Here is a 16,985-nt window from a genome sequence, read left to right on the forward strand (position 1 = left end):
GTTATCTCAAGGTCCTCCTGGGATCCCTCAACAAAGGGGGGTTTAATATTCGTAGTGCCAGATATGACAGGTCTAAGGCAAGGATTGGAATTATTGGTAATAACGAGAATGGTTGTAGGTGTGCAGATTCAAGAATTGGTTTTGGACTGGGGGCTCCCCTACCAACGAACTCGCTTGTACTCGCTTGCTTTTTAAGTTATTAAAATGGACTGAATTACATTTTAATGAGAATTTTAACTTTTAAAAGGTTTAATTGCTTCATAAAAAAGCAAAGATTGGAGTGGCTTTGAGTATTCCAGCCCTGATTTCTCTTCTTGAATGCCGGGACGACGTATCGAGTCATTTGAAGCACTACCAGCTCTCCAGCGAAATGAGACCAGCTGGCATAATTTACCAAGGGACTCAAACTCCAGTTTCAGGATTCATCGAACGTCGTTTCAAAGTTTTAAAACCCACGAGTTTCGCGACAAAAGAAAGTAAATGCCTTTCAGGTAGATTTTAGTGAGTGTCCTCTCAGTGCCCTCTCAAGTGTTCTGATGTTTAAAACATACCAATAACTGTTTTATTTTTTCCATTTTTTTTTGTTAACGCTCAGTTCAACGTTCTGCAAAGACAAAAGAAACTCTTAAAGATGTCTGTTTGGAAGACAGAAAAACATGATATTGCATTTTCTATTTATAAGCCGTTCGACGTCAGATCATACTCAGACAAACAGGAAGGATGTGTTTTTTGCAATAAATCACGGCTTCTAAGAGGGATGTGTATAATAAGTACCTCTGTAAGCAATATGACTGTTTTGCAGAGCAATGAAACATCTCACGAAATAGGTCTATCGATTTAAAGATGTCGTCTGATGTTATGCAAAATAATTGCAAATAACGTGTTTGTGAACCATCAAATAAAATTTGTAGAGGGAGATATTAGTTTGTCTAGCTGGAGTGTGCTTATCAGTAAGGTTCTTGTTTAAAGCCGCACCATACTTTAACACAGAGATATGAATTCCTGTTTCTAAGTTGAAACGACTGCCACACCCTAACCTTATCAAACAAATCTGGTGCACAGAAGACAAAGGATTTTAATGGAAGGGAGCTTACTAACACAATATCCCATGCAAAAATAGTCAAAGATCAATACAGCTGCCGTAATTTCTTACGCCATACACACCTTAAAACCGATACAATAAGCCCATTGAGCGAGTAATGACGTTAGTACCACAGCCTCAATGACAATTTGCCACCCACTCAAAGACTATATTCTTAGCAGAAGATATAATGCAATTAGAAAAGAGTTCTAGAGTGTTGAATTAACCAATGAGTCCCTTATCCAACTATTATTAGACGTGTAAAGTTGTTTTGTGCATTCTTGTCTCCTTGGACTCTGTTGGAACCTGTTCTTACTTGGTTGATCAATCGTAGAAAGATTCTAGCCGGATGCAAATTCTACAAAGACGGGGTCGCCGCGGAAACCAGTTGTTAGTCCAGTAGAGAACTTCCTGCTGGCCAGTGAACAATAAAGTGAACCCACCATCAAGCAGCTAAACGAGACTTATTTTAAGCGATGGTTTTCTGAGGCAAGATGATTTGGTTTTATTAACTGAGTTGATAATGTAAATTGGCCAATGTAAAGAGTTTCTTAGGCTGACGTTTTGAGCGTTAGCCCCTTGTTAGAACAAATATTTTTCTTTTGTAGATCCCACGACTTTGAAAGAAACCTTGTATCAAAAAGCTGAAGTTAAAAAAACTTAAGCGATACCAATATTAATTCTACTTTATTTTAGTCTCCAGTTTTCAACCCATTGCTTTTCTTTGAAAATATAGCTGCTAAGATTGCCTCGTTTCTCGACCTCGAATGAAATGATTGGAAACTTTTTTCGTGAAAACAGCACCAGTGATATTTATGAGACAGAATCACTTCTTATAGGAAATTCTTTTACCATTTAGAAGCCAAAGATAGGTTTTGTCTTCTTGTATTTCTTTGCAGCGATAGAGAAGAATATGACAAGACAAAAGCAAACAAAAGAAATAAGGAAAAAGGCCAACTGCAAACGAATTAGTCGTCATTCTGATATCGTCGGAAACAAATTCTATATAAAGTTCTTTGCTGAATCACAACTTTTTATTTTATTCTTATGATGTATCATATTTCAATTTTAATTCATTTGATTTCCTTTAGGGATGTTTGTTCTCTGGCTGCCTCAACGGAGGTTCGTGTTTCCCCAATAAGGAAAAACAAACATATTCATACTCGTGTAAGCTTCCTTAGACGGGAGACATATGTGATATTCAAATGAGTACGTTATTCTAAATTTCTTTCAAAATAAATCCTAAACTTTGCTGAAAAATGCGAAGTGAGGTTAGTAGCCTACTATAGATGTTCCAAAACTCTGGCTTTAGAAGAAAAAAAAAAAAAAACAAGGAATAACGATTTAAAGGAAAAGGCACCGAGTCGAAAAAAGCAATAAATGATTATAAATCAACATTGCCAGGATGATAACATTGCTTACTTGCGTATTAGAAGTTAGAGCACACTCTTCATGTTATTAATCTTGCAGCGGCAAAGACATGCAGGGAAATATACGACAAAAAACTATATAAGTTGCATATAAAACATATTAGTATTATAACCGCTCGTCTGATGTCCTTGATAAGAATTTCTGATCTAATATAAACTTCTTGTAATAACACTTTCCCATTACATTTTTTCTATTTAATACTGTAAACAAGTAATCATCGTGGTCATCAAAGATGGCAAAAGCATAAGAGCATACTGAAAGCGAGAAAATTAAACAGTTAGAGATTACAACAGAATAGAATTTTCTTCTTGCCAAATTCTTATTCAGCCTACAGTCTTCGTTTTTTTAATTTGCATTTCCAGCGCCAAGGAAAATAGCGCTTACTCCCTACCCGTGGATTCTGGGAGTTTTCTTGTTTATCTTCACCTAACCAGCCTTGGCGCATGCATGTATGCGCTAGTCATGTAAATAGAAGGCTCTAAGGTGTATACCTGGTAGTTAGTTTTGCTTATCCGTTTGTTGGTTTTTTTATGAGTTTTTTCCAGTAGTTTTGTTTTCTGTTGTTATTAAGATTTTATTGCAGTAGAAGCATCACTAACCACACTAAACATGACTACATCATCAAGAGATATTAGAAAATTATATTATTCTATAAACAGCTTCAAAGATAACCATTAAATAATTTATCAAATCAAAGTAAATAGTATTCCGGGAGTAAAGTTAATTGGCTGGTGCTTTGCTCGAATGTCTTAGACGATTTTAAATAGACACTGAATGGAATGTCCACGTAACCAAAATTTGCAATTCAGGGTGGGTTATCTCAAGATCCTCCCGGGATCCCTCTACAAAGAGGGATTTAATATTCGTAGTGCCAGATATGACAGGTCCAAGGCAAGGATTGGAATTATTGGTAATAACGAGAATGGTTGTAGGTGTGCAGATTCAAGAATTGGTTTTTGGACTGGGGGCTCCCCTACCAACGAACTCGCTTGTACTCGCTCGCTTTTTAAGTTATTAAAATGGACTGAATTACATTTTAATGAGAATTTTAACTTTTAAAAGGTTTAATTGATTCATAAAAAAGCAAAGATTAGAGTGGCTTTGAGTATTCCAGCCCTGATTTCTCTTCTTGAATGCCGGGACGACGTATCGAGTCATTTGAAGCACTACCAGCTCTCCAGGGAAATGAGACCAGCTGGCATAATTTACCAAGGGACTCAAACTCCAGTTTCAGGATTCATCGAACGTCGTTTCAAAGTTTTAAAACCCACGAGTTTCGCGACAAAAGAAAGTAAATGCCTTTCAGGTAGATTTTAGTGAGTGTCCTCTCGGTGCCCTCTCAAGTCTTCTGATGTTTAAAACATACCAATAACTGTTTTATTTTTTCCATTTTTTTTTGTTAACGCTCAGTTCAACGTTCTGCAAAGACAAAAGAAACTCTTAAAGATGTCTGTTTGGAAGACAGAAAAACATGATATTGCATTTTCTATTTATAAGCCGTTCGACGTCAGATCATACTCAGATAAACAGGGAGGTTGTGTTTTTTGCAATAAATCACGGCTTCTAAGAGGGATGTGTGTAATAAGTACCTCTGTAAGCAATATGACTGTTTTGCAGAGCAATGAAACATCTCACCAAATAGGTCTATCGATTTAAAGATGTCGTCTGATGTTATGCCAAATAATTGCAAATAACGTGTTTGTGAACCATCAAATAAAATTTGTAGAGGGAGATATTAGTTTGTCTAGCTGGAGTGTGCTTATCAGTAAGGTTCTTGTTTAAAGCCGCACCATACTTTAACACAGAGATATGAATTCCTGTTTCTAAGTTGAAACGACTGCCACACCCTAACCTTATCAAACAAATCTGGTGCACAGAAGACAAAGGATTTTAATGGAAGGGAGCATACTAACACAATATCCCATGCAAAAATAGTCAAAGATCAATACAGCTGCCGTAATTTCTTACGCCATGCACACCTTAAAACCGATACAATAAGCTCATTGAGCGAGTAATGACGCTAGTACCACAGCCTCAATGACAATTTGCCACCCACTCAAAGACTATATTCTTAGCAGAAGATATAATGCAATTAGAAAAGAGTTCTAGAGTGTTGGATTAACCAATCAGTCCCTTATCCAACTATTATTAGACGTGTAAAGTTGTTTTGTGCATTCTTGTCTCCTTGGACTCTGTTGGAACCTGTTCTTACTTGGTTGATCAATCGTAGAAAGATTCTAGCCGGATGCAAATTCTACAAAGACGGGGTCGCCGTGGAAACCAGTTGTTAGTCCAGTAGAGAACTTCCTGCTGGCCAGTGAACAATAAAGTGAACCCACTATCAAGCAGCTAAACGAGACATATTTTAAGCGATGGTTTTCTGAGGCAAGATGATTTGGTTTTATTAACTGAGTTGATAATGTAAATTGGCCAATGAAAAGAGTTTCTTAGGCTGACGTTTCCAGCGTTAGCCCCTTGTTAGAACAAATATTTTTCTTTTGTAGATCCCACGACTTTGAAAGAAACCTTGTATCGAAAAGCTGAAGTTAAAAAAACTTAAGCGATACCAATATTAATTCTACTTTATTAAAGTCTCCAGTTTTCAACCCATTGCTTTTCCTTGAAAATATAGCTGCTAAGATTGCCTCGTTTCTCGACCTCGAATGAAATGATTGGAATCTTTTGTCGTGAAAACAGCACCAGTGATATTTATTAGACAAAATCACTTCTTATAGGAAATTATTTTTACCATTTAGAAGCCAAAGATAGGTTTTGTCTTCATGTATCTTGCAGCGATAGAGAAGAATATGGCAAGAGATGCAAAAGCAAACAAAAGAAATAAGGATAAAGACTAACCGCAAACGAATTAGTCGTCATTCTGATATCGTCGGAAACAAATTCTATATAAAGTTCTTTGCTGAATCACAACTTTTTATTATATTTTTATGATGTATCATATTTCAATTTTAATTCATTTGATTTCCTTTAGGGATGTTTGTTCTCTGGCTGCCTCAACGGAGGTTCGTGTGTCCCAATAAGGAAAAACAAACATATTCATACTCGTGTAAGCTTCCTTGGAACGGCGACATATGTGATATTCAAATGAGTACGTCATTCTAAATTTCTTTTAAAATAAATCCTGAACTTTGCTGAAAAATGCTAAGTGAGGTTAGTAACCTACCATAGATGTTCCAAAACCCTGGTTTTAGAGGAAAAAAAACAACAAGGAATAACGATTGAAAGGAAAAGGCACCGAGTCGAAAAAAGCAATAAATGATTATAAATCAACATTGCCAGGATGATAACATTGCTTACTTGCGTATTAGAAGTTACAGCACACTCTTCATGTTATTAATCTTGCAGCGGCAAAGACATGCAGGGAAATATACGACAAAAAACTATATAAGTTGCATATAAAACATATTAGTATTATAACCGCTCGTCTGATGTCCTTGATAAGAATTTCTGATCTGATATAAACTTCTTGTAATAACACTTTCCCATTACATTTTTTCTATTTAATACTGTAAACAGGTAATCATCGTGGTCATCAAAGATGGCAAAAGCATAAGAGCATACTGAAAGCGAGAAAATTAAACAGTTAGAGATTACAACAGAATAGAATTTTCTTCTTGCCAAATTCTTATTCAGCCTACAGTCTTCGTTTTTTTAATTTGCATTTCCAGCGCCAAGGAAAATAGCGCTTACTCCCTACCCGTGGATTCTGGGAGTTTTCTTGTTTATCTTCACCTAACCAGCCTTGGCGCATGCATGTATGCGCTAGTCATGTAAATAGAAGGCTCTAAGGTGTATACCTTGTAGTTAGTTTTGCTTATCCGTTTGTTGGTTTTTTATGAGTTTTTTCTAGTAGTTTTGTTTTCTGTTGTTATTAAGATTTTATTGCAGCAGAATCATCACAAACCACACTAAACATGACTACATCATCAATAGATATTAGAAAACTATATTATTCCATAAACAACTTCAAAGATAACCATCAAATAATTTATCAAGTCAAAGTAAATAGTATTCCGGGAGTAAAGTTAATTGGCTGATGGTTTGCTCGAGTGTCTTAGACGATTTTAAATAGACACTGAATGAAATGTCCACGTAACCAAAATTTGCAATTCAGGGTGGGTTATCTCAAGATCCTCCCGGGATCCTTCTACAAAGAGGGATTTAATATTCGTAGTGCCAGATATGACAGGTCTAAGGCAAGGATTGGAATTATTGGTAATAACGAGAATGGTTGTAGGTGTGCAGATTCAAGAATTGGTTTTTGGACTGGGGGCTCCCCTAACAACGAACTCGCTTGTACTCGCTCGCTTTTTAAGTTATTAAAATGGACTGAATTACATTTTAATGAGAATTTTAACTTTTAAAAGGTTTAATTGATTCATAAAAAAGCAAAGATTGGAGTGGCTTTGAGTATTTCAGCCCTGATTTCTCTTCTTGAATGCCGGGACGACGTATCGAGTCATTTGAAGCACTACCAGCTCTCCAGCGAAATGAGACCAGCTGGCATAATTTACCAAGGGACTCAAACTCCAGTTTCAGGATTCATCGAACGTCGTTTCAAAGTTTTAAAACCCACGAGTTTCGCGACAAAAGAAAGTAAATGCCTTTCAGGTAGATTTACGTGAGTGTCCTCTCAGTGCCCTCTCAAGTGTTCTGATGTTTAAAACATACCAATAACTGTTTTATTTTTTCCAATTTTTTTTTGTTAACGCTCAGTTCAACGTTCTACAAAGACAAAAGAAACTCTTAAAGATGTCTGTTTGGAAGACAGAAAAACATGATATTGCATTTTCTATTTATAAGCCGTTCGACGTCAAATCATACTTAGATAAACAGGGAGGTTGTGTTTTTTGCAATAAATCACGGCTTCTAAGAGGGATGTGTATAATAAGTACCTCTGTAAACAATATGACTGTTTTGCAGAGCAATGAAACATCTCACGTAATAGGTCTATCGATTTAAAGATGTCGTCTGATGTTATGCAAAATAATTGCAAATAATGTGTTTGTGAACCATCAAATAAAATTTGTAGAGGGAAATATTAGTTTGTCTAGCTGGAGTGTGCTTATCAGTAAGGTTCTTGTTTAAAGCCGCACCATACTTTAACACAGAGATATGAATTCCTGTTTCTAAGTTGAAACGACTGCCACACCCTAACCTTATCAAACAAATCTGGTGCACAGAAGACAAAGGATTTTAATGGAAGGGAGCTTACTAACACAATATCCCATGCAAAAATAGTCAAAGATCAATATAGCTGACGTAATTTCTTCCGCCATGCACACCTTAAAACCGATACAATAAGCCCATTGAGCGAGTAATGACGTTAGTACCACAGCCTCAATGACAATTTGCCACCCACTCAAAGACTATATTCTTAGCAGAAGATATAATGCAATTAGAAAAGATTTCTAGAGTGTTGAATTAACCAATCAGTCGCTTATCCAACTATTATTAGACGTGTAAAGTTGTTTTGTGTATTCTTGTCTCCTTGGACTCTGTTGGAACCTGTTCTTACTTGGTTGATCAATCGCAGAAAGGTCGCCGCGGAAACCAATTGTTAGTCCAGTAAAGAACTTCCTGCTGGCCAGTGAACAATAAAGTGAACCCATTATCAAGCAGCTAAACGCGACTTATTTTAAGCGATGGTTTTCTGAGGCAAGATGATTTGGTTTTATTAACTGAGTTGATAATGTAAATTAGATAACGTAAAGAGTTTCTTAGGCTGACGTTTTGAGTGTAGCCCCTTGTTAGAAAAAATATTTTTCTTTTGTAGATCCCACGACTTTGAAAGAAACCTTGCATCAAACAGCTGAAGTTAAAAAAAACTTAAGCGATACCAATATTAATTCTACTCTATTTAAGTCTCCAGTTTTCAACCCATTGCTTTTCCTTTAAAATATAACTGCTAAGATTGCCTCGTTTCTCGACCTCAAATGAAATGATTGGAATCTTTTGTCGTGAAAACAGCACCAGAGATATTTATTAGACAAAATCGCTTCTTATAGGAAATTCTTTTACCATTTAGAAGCCAAAGATAGGTTTTGTCTTCATGTATCCCTTGCAGCGATAGAGAAGAATATGGCATGACATGCAAAAGCAAACAAAAGAAATAAGGAAAAAGGCCAACCGCAAACGAATTAGTCGTCATTCTGATATCGTCGGAAACAAATTCTATATAAAGTTCTTTGCTGAATCACAACTTTTTATTATATTTTTATGATGTATCATATTTCAATTTTAATTCATTTGATTTCCTTTAGGGATGTTTGTTCTCTGGCTGCATCAACGGAGGTTCGCGTGTCCCAATAAGGAAAAACAAACATATTCATGCTCGTGTAAGCTTCCTTAGACAGGAGACATATGTGATATTCAAATGAGTACGTCATTCTAAATTTCTTTTAAAATAAATCCTTAATGTTGCTGAAAAATGCGAAGTGAGGTTAGTAACCTACCATAGATGTTCCAAAACTCTGGTTTTAGAGGGAAAAAAAACAACAAGGAATAACGAATTGAAGGAAAAGGCGACACCGAGTCAAAAAAAGCAATAAATGATTATAAATCAACATTGCCAGGATGATAACATTGCTTACTTGCGTATTAGAAGTTACAGCACACTCTTCATGTTATTAATATTGCAGCGGCAAAGACATGCAGGGAAATATACGACAAGAAACTGAAGTTACATCCAAGACATATTAGTATTATCACTAAGAACATTTCCCATTCTATTTTTTCTATCTAATACTGTAAACAAGTAATCATCGTGGTCATCAAAGGTGGTAAAAGCGTAAGAGCATACTGAAGGCGAGAAAATTAAACAGTTAGGGATTACAACAGAATAGAATTTGCTTATAGCCAAGTTCTTATTCAGCCTACAGTCTTCGTTTTTTTTAATTTGCATTTCCAGTGCCAAAAAGAAGAGCGCTCACTCCCTACAAGTGGATTCTGGGAGTTTTCTTGTTTATTGTCACCTAACCAGCCCTTGCGCATGCATGTATGCGCTAGTCATGAAAATAGATGGCTCTAAGGTGTATACCTGGTAGTTAGTTTTGCTTATCCGTTTGTTGGTTTGTTTATGGGTTTTTTCTAATAGTTTTGTTTTCTGTTGTTATTAAGATTTTATTGCAGCAGAATCATCACAAACCACACTAAACATGACTACATCATCAAGAGATATTAGAAAATTATATTATTCTATAAACAACTTCAAAGATAACCATCAAATAATTTATCGAGTCAAAGTAAATAGTATTCCGGGAGTAAAGTTAATTGGCTGGTGGTTTGCTCAAATGTCTTAGACGATTTTAAATAGACACTGAATGGAATGTCCATGTAACCAAAATTTGCAATTCAGGGTGAGTTATCTCACGGTCCTCCCGGGATCCCTCTACAAAGAGGGATTTAATATTCGTAGTGCCAGATATGACAGGTCTAAGGCAAGGATTGGAATTATTGGTAATAACGAGAATGGTTGTAGGTGTGCAGATTCAAGAATTGGTTTTTGGACTGGGGGCTCCCCTACCAACGAACTCGCTTGTACTCGCTCGCTTTTTAAGTTATTAAAATGGACTGAATTACATTTTAATGAGAATTTTAACTTTTAAAAGGTTTACTTGATTCATGAAAAGCAAAGATTGGAGTGGCTTTGAGTATTCCAGCCCTGATTTCTCTTCTTGAATGCCGGGACGAAGTATCCAGTCATTTGAAGCACTACCAGCTCTCCAGCGAAATGAGACCAGCTGGCATAATTTACCAAGGGACTCAAACTCCAGTTTCAGGATTCATCGAACGTCGTTTCAAAGTTTTAAAACCCACGAGTTTCGCGACAAAAGAAAGTAAATGCCTTTCAGGTAGATTTACGTGAGTGTCCTCTCAGTGCCCTCTCAAGTGTTCTGATGTTTAAAACATACCAATAACTGTTTTATTTTTTCCATTTTTTTTTTGTTAACGCTCAGTTCAACGTTCTGCAAAGACAAAAGAAACTCTTAAAGATGTCTGTTTGGAAGACAGAAAAACATGATATTGCATTTTCTATTTATAAGCCGTTTGACGTCAGATCATACTCAGATAAACAGGGAGGTTGTGTTTTTTGCAATAAATCACGGCTTCTAAGAGGGATGTGTATAATAAGTACCTCTGTAAGCAATATGACTGTTTTGCAGAGCAATGAAACATCTCACCAAATAGGTCTATCGATTTAAAGATGTCGTCTGATGTTATGCAAAATGATTGCAAATAATGTGTTTGTGAACCATCAAATAAAATTTGTAGAGGGAAATATTAGTTTGTCTAGCTGGAGTGTGCTTATCAGTAAGGTTCTTGTTTAAAGCCGCACCATACTTTAACACGAGATATGAATTCCTGTTTCTAAGTTGAAACGACTGCCACACCCTAACCTTATCAAACAAATCTGGTGCACAGAAGACAAAGGATTTTAATGAAAGGGAGCATACTAACACAATATCCCATGCAAAAATAGTCAAAGATCAATACAGCTGCCGTAATTTCTTACGCCATACACACCTTAAAACCGATACAATAAGCCCATTGAGCGAGTAATGACGTTAGTACCACAGCCTCAATGACAATTTGCCACCCACTCAAAGACTATATTCTTAGCAGAAGATATAATGCAATTAGAAAAGATTTCTAGAGTGTTGAATTAACCAATCAGTCCCTTATCCAACTATTATTAGACGTGTAAAGTTGTTTTGTGCATTCTTGTCTCCTTGAACTCTGTTGGAACCTGACCTTACTTGGTTGATCAATCGTAGAAAGATTCTAGCCGGATGCAAATTCTACAAAGTCGCCGCGGAAACCAATTGTTAGTCCAGTAAAGAACTTCCTGCTGGCCAGTGAACAATAAAGTGAACCCACTATCAAGCAGCTAAACGAGACTTATTTTAAGCGATGGTTTTCTGAGGCAAGATGATTTGGTTTTATTAACTGAGTTGATAATGTAAATTAGATAACGTAAAGAGTTTCTTAGGCTGACGTTTTGAGTGTAGCCCCTTGTTAGAAAAAATATTTTTCTTTTGTAGATCCCACGACTTTAAAGGAAACCTTGTATTAAAAAGCTGAAGTTAAAAAAACTTAAGCGATACCAATATTAATTCTACTTTATTAAAGTCTCCAGTTTTCAACCCATTTCTTTTCCTTGAAAATATAGCTGCTAAGATTGCCTCGTTTCTTGACCTCGAATGAAATGATTGGAATCTTTTTTCGTGAAAACAGCACCAGTGATATTTATTAGACAAAATCACTTCTTATAGGAAATTCATTTACCATTTAGAAGCCAAAGATAGGTTTTGTCTTCATGTATCTTGCAGCGTTAGAGAAGAATATGGCATGACAACAGCAAACAAAAGAAATAAGGAAAAAGGCCAACCGCAAACGAATTAGTCGTCATTCTGATAACGTCGGAAACAAATTCTATATAAAGTTCTTTGCTGAATCACAACTTTTTATTATATTCTTATGATGTATCATATTTCAATTTTAATTCATTTGATTTCCTTTAGGGATGTTTGTTCTCTGGCTGCCTCAACGGAGGTTCGTGTTTCCCCAATAAGGAAAAACAAACACATTCATGCTCGTGTAAGCTTCCTTGGACGGGAGACATATGTGATATTCAAATGAGTACGTCATTCTAAATTTCTTTCAAAATAAATCCTGAACTTTGCTGAAAAATGTGAAGTGAGGTTAGTAACCTACCATAGATGTTTAAAAACTCTGGTTTTAGAGGAAAACAAAACAACAAGGAATAATGATTTAAAGGAAAAGGCAACACCGAGTCGAAAAAAGCAATAAATGATTATAAATCAACATTGCCAGGATGATAACATTGCTTACTTGCGTATTAGAAGTTATAGCACACTCTTCATGTTATTAATCTTGCAGCGGCAAAGACATGCAAGGAATTGTACGACAAAAAACTGTAAGTTACATTAGTATTATCGCTGTTCGTCCGATGTCCTTGATAAGAATTTCTGATCTGATATAAACTTATAACAACACTTTCCCATTACATTTTTTATATTTAATACTGTAAACAAGTAATCATTGTGGTCATCAAAGATGGAAAAAGTATAAGAGCATACTGAAAGCGAGAAAGTTAAACAGTTTGAGATTACAACGGAATAGAATTTGCTTCTAGCCAAATTCTTATTCAGCCTACAGTCTTCGTTTTTTTTATTTGCATTTCCAGCGCCAAAGAAAACAGCGCTCACTCCCTACAAGTGGATTCTGGGAGTTTTCTTGTTCATCTTCACCTAACCAGCCTTGGCGCATGCATATATGCCCTAGTCATGAAAATAGAAGGCTCTAAGGTGTATACCTGGTAGTTAGTTTTGCTTATCTGTTTATTTGTTTGTTTATGAGTTTTTTCTAGTAGTTTTGTTTTCTGTTGTTATTAAGATTTTATTGTAGTAGAAGTATCACTAACCATACTAAACATGACTACAACATCAAGAGATATTAGAAAATTATATTATTCCATAAACAGCTTCAAAGATAACCTTCAAATAATTTATCAAATCAAAGTAAATAGTATTCCGGGAGTAAAGTTAATTGGCTGGTGGTTTGCTCGAATGTCTTGGACGAGTTTAAATAGACACTGAATGGAATGTCCATGTAACCAAAATTTTCAATTCAGGGTGGGTTATTTCAAGATCCTCCCGGGATCCGTCAACAAAGAGGGGTTTAATATTCGTAGTGCCAGATATGACAGGTCTAAGGCAAGGATTGGAATTATTGGTAATAACGAGAATGGTTGTAGGTGTGCAGATTCAAGACTTGGTTTTGGGACTGGGGGCTCCCCTACCAACCAACTCGCTTGTAGAAATCGAGCCAAATTAGGAGAAAATGATAATGGTAACAAATTCATCACAGCCATGGGTTATATTCTGGTGCAGTGACACCGTATTCTAAAGAGTCCAGTTCCTTAATAACACTTCTAGTTCAAACGGTTTGTGTCATCTCGGTACATGCGTAGAATGACCAAGACAATAAAATGGTATATATTGCTTTTAGAAGGAAAACTGAAGAAGATTGTGCTTCCAAACAAATGCAGTGAGTTTTTCTTGGAAATAAGAAAAAGGACTGGACGAATGTAAGGGCCTTTTTTATAGCTGAGGTCTTCAGTTTTCAGTTAGACATTCGGCCGGCACAATGCAACAAGACGAGGGAGACGAGGGTTAATTCATACCATTATCATTAATATTATTTCTAGAGAGGAGGCTGAATTTGTGGCAATTTTAGTCATGCAATCAGACGATCAGAGAGGGTGATCTCTATAGTGAACCTTCTTCTACTAACGTCAATCGTTTCGCCCAGAATTCGTCGCGGTCGTCTTCGGACTCCGCCAGCATAACTCTTCTCTTTCCGCTCGCTCGGTGATTGTGTTGAAGCCAGGTTTTTACTAACAATGAACTAACACAAACGATAAAAACCTATATCTACATATTTCAATCTAACATCCCTCACTTCCGAAGCATGCAGAGCAGCAAATGATGAGAATTTCTCTATAATTTGCCAACTTTCCATAACAGAACTAACAGTCTGACGAAAATATTAAGTAACCACGTGCAAATAAGCAATGAACATATACAGCATTCAGTTCTAAAAGTCATTATAAGGTTCTTTTAGACATATGTGGCTTGCTATTTGAAAAAATAATAACAACAGTTTTTTCGATGAAACAAGGTACCTTGCTAAACCGGGCTTCTTCAAAACAACAAGAAGATCAACTGTTTCAGACCACTTTAATTTTTGGCAAGATATCATTAAGAACACGACTGAGCTGTGCGATGTAAAACAATCTTCTTTATACCAATCAAGTTTTGCATGTGATCGATCGATCTTTCTTTGACCCAAATGTCACAAACTAATATTGGGGACAGTGCTACTGTATGAGCAAATTCCTTCAAACGAAGACATGGTGGATTGATTCATAAGCCCAAGTTATCTATAGCTTTCCCTGTTTTGTTTCCCAGAGAAGAAAGCCGCTTTGTTAACGCCCAACTTAATGTTCTACAGAGACAAAAGGAACACTTACAAATGTCTGTTTGGAAAACAGAAAAACATGATGTTGCACTTTCTATTTATAAGTCGTTTGACGTCAGATCACACCCAGATAAACAGAAAGGTCTTGTTTTTTTTTACAATAGATCACGGCTTCTAAGAGAGGTGTGTATAATAAGTACCTCTGTAAGCAATATGACTGTTTTGCAGAGCTATAAAATATGTCACGAAACAGGTCTATCGATTTAAAGATGTCGTCTGATGTTATGCAAAATAATCACAAATTATGCTTTTGCAGAGCATTAAATGAAACTTATAGATGTTATGTTAGTTTGGCTAGTTAGAGTTTGGTTAGCAGTAAGGTTATTGTTCAAAGCCGCACCATAATTTAAGACAGAGATGTGAACTCCTGTTTCTAAGTTGATACGACTGCCACGCCTTAAACTTATCAAACAAATCTGATGTACAGAAGACAAAGGATTTCAGTGGAAAGGAGCTTACTAGCACAATATCCCATGCAAAAATACTCAAAGATCAACATAGCTGCCGTAATTTCTTCCGCCATGCACACCTTAAAACCGATACAATAAGCCCATTGAGAAAGTAATGACGCTAGTACCACAGCCTCAATGACAATTTGCCACCCACTCAAAGACTACATTCATAGTAGAAGATATAATGCAATTAGATAAAAGTTCTAGAGTGTTGGATTAACCAATCAATTGCTTATCCAACTATTATTAGACGTGTGAAGTTGTTTTGTGCATTCTTGTCTCCCTGGATTCTGTTGTAACCTGTTTTACTTGGTTGATCAATCGTAGAAAGATTCTAGCCGGATGCAAATTCTACAAAGACGGGGTCGCCGCGGAAACCAATTGTTTGTCCAGTAGAGAACTTCCTGCTGGCCAGTGAACAATAAAGTGAACTCACTATCAAGCAGCTAAATAAAACTTATTTCAAGCGATGGTTTTCTGAGGCAAGATGATTTGTTTATATCAACTGAGTTGATAATTTAAATTGGCCAATGTAAAGAGTTTCTTAAACTGACGTTTCGAGCATTAGCTCCTTGTTATAACAAACATTTTTCTCTAGTAGTTCCCACGACTTTGTAAGAAACCTTGTATCAAACAACTGAGTCTAACAAAATCTAAAGGGTACCAATATTATTTGTACTTTATTGAAGTCTCTAGCTTTCAACCCATTGCTTTTCCTTTGAAATATAGCTGCTAAGATTTGCCTCGTTTCACGACCTCGAATGAAATGAGTCGAACCTTTTGTCATGAAAACAGCACCGGTGATATTTCAGTATTAGACAAAATCACTTCTTAAAGGAAATTATTTTTACCATTGAGAGGCCAAATATGGGTTTTATCTTTCTATCACTCTTTCAGCGATGGAGTACAACATGACAAGACAAAATCAAACAAAAGAAATAAGAAAAAAGGCTAACCACAAACGAATTAGTCGTCATTGTAATATCGCCGGAACTTAGAGCACGAAATTTAGCGCCGAATAAACTAGATGGATGAAGATCGAGAGACCTTGTCAAAGAAGTAATCTTGACCCGATCTTTATCAGTAATTTTCTCCTGTAAAGTTGATTTGCTTTTTTTCTGTCTGAAATTTCTCGGACATTCCTAATTGGGAGGAAAAATTTAACACTGTCTGTGGACCGCTGAGATTCACGAGCGAGGCATTTCCGAGGTGGTTAATCTGCAAATGCGATCACGAAACCCTTGACTTAACTGTCTTAAAAACGGTTGAGTACGGTCATAAGAATGTTAAAAACTGCATTTGACGCGCTGAATAAATCACGAACCGTTAAAATGATAGGAAATTTGAGGTTTGGAACAGGTTGGAGACGTAATGCTAACTGTGACGAAATTTAAAACACAGTATGTGTTGACCTCACATCATTCCAACGTAAACGAACGAAAACAAACCTTTAAGTGTATCTAAATTCGAATTTAATCTCATATAAATGTTTAAAATAACCATTCGCCTTTATTATTGATGTAATTATCGATGAAAGAAAAAAGCATGTAGTTGAAATAACAACCTGAAGTATATGAACTGCCGAGACTGCTCAAGGTTAACACGCTTTCTTCAGGACACTTGTGCGAGCCCTATAGAGTCCGGAACAATGGCTTCCCTCGCAGACAGAGACTCGGTCAAGCCTGATCGACATATCAATAATTCCATTTAAAATGTTTACAATTGCTTAGGCGTGATGCGTCTACACGGAAATGACGCCTCCAAAGTAAGCCAGAAGCGAAATTGATGACAATATCAATTTTGAAATGAAAGAGGCGTTGTGCCACATTTCCGATGTGAATTCGGTACAAGACTTCTTGCACCTCTTATAAGCCTAAAACCGTTTTTTAGTAATTTATACTAACAAATCAAACCATGCTAAAAACTTCAAAAACTAA

The sequence above is a fragment of the Pocillopora verrucosa genome, chromosome 6, assembly GCF_036669915.1.
Source record: "Pocillopora verrucosa isolate sample1 chromosome 6, ASM3666991v2, whole genome shotgun sequence".
In the NCBI taxonomy this organism is placed as follows: Eukaryota; Metazoa; Cnidaria; class Anthozoa; order Scleractinia; family Pocilloporidae; genus Pocillopora; species Pocillopora verrucosa.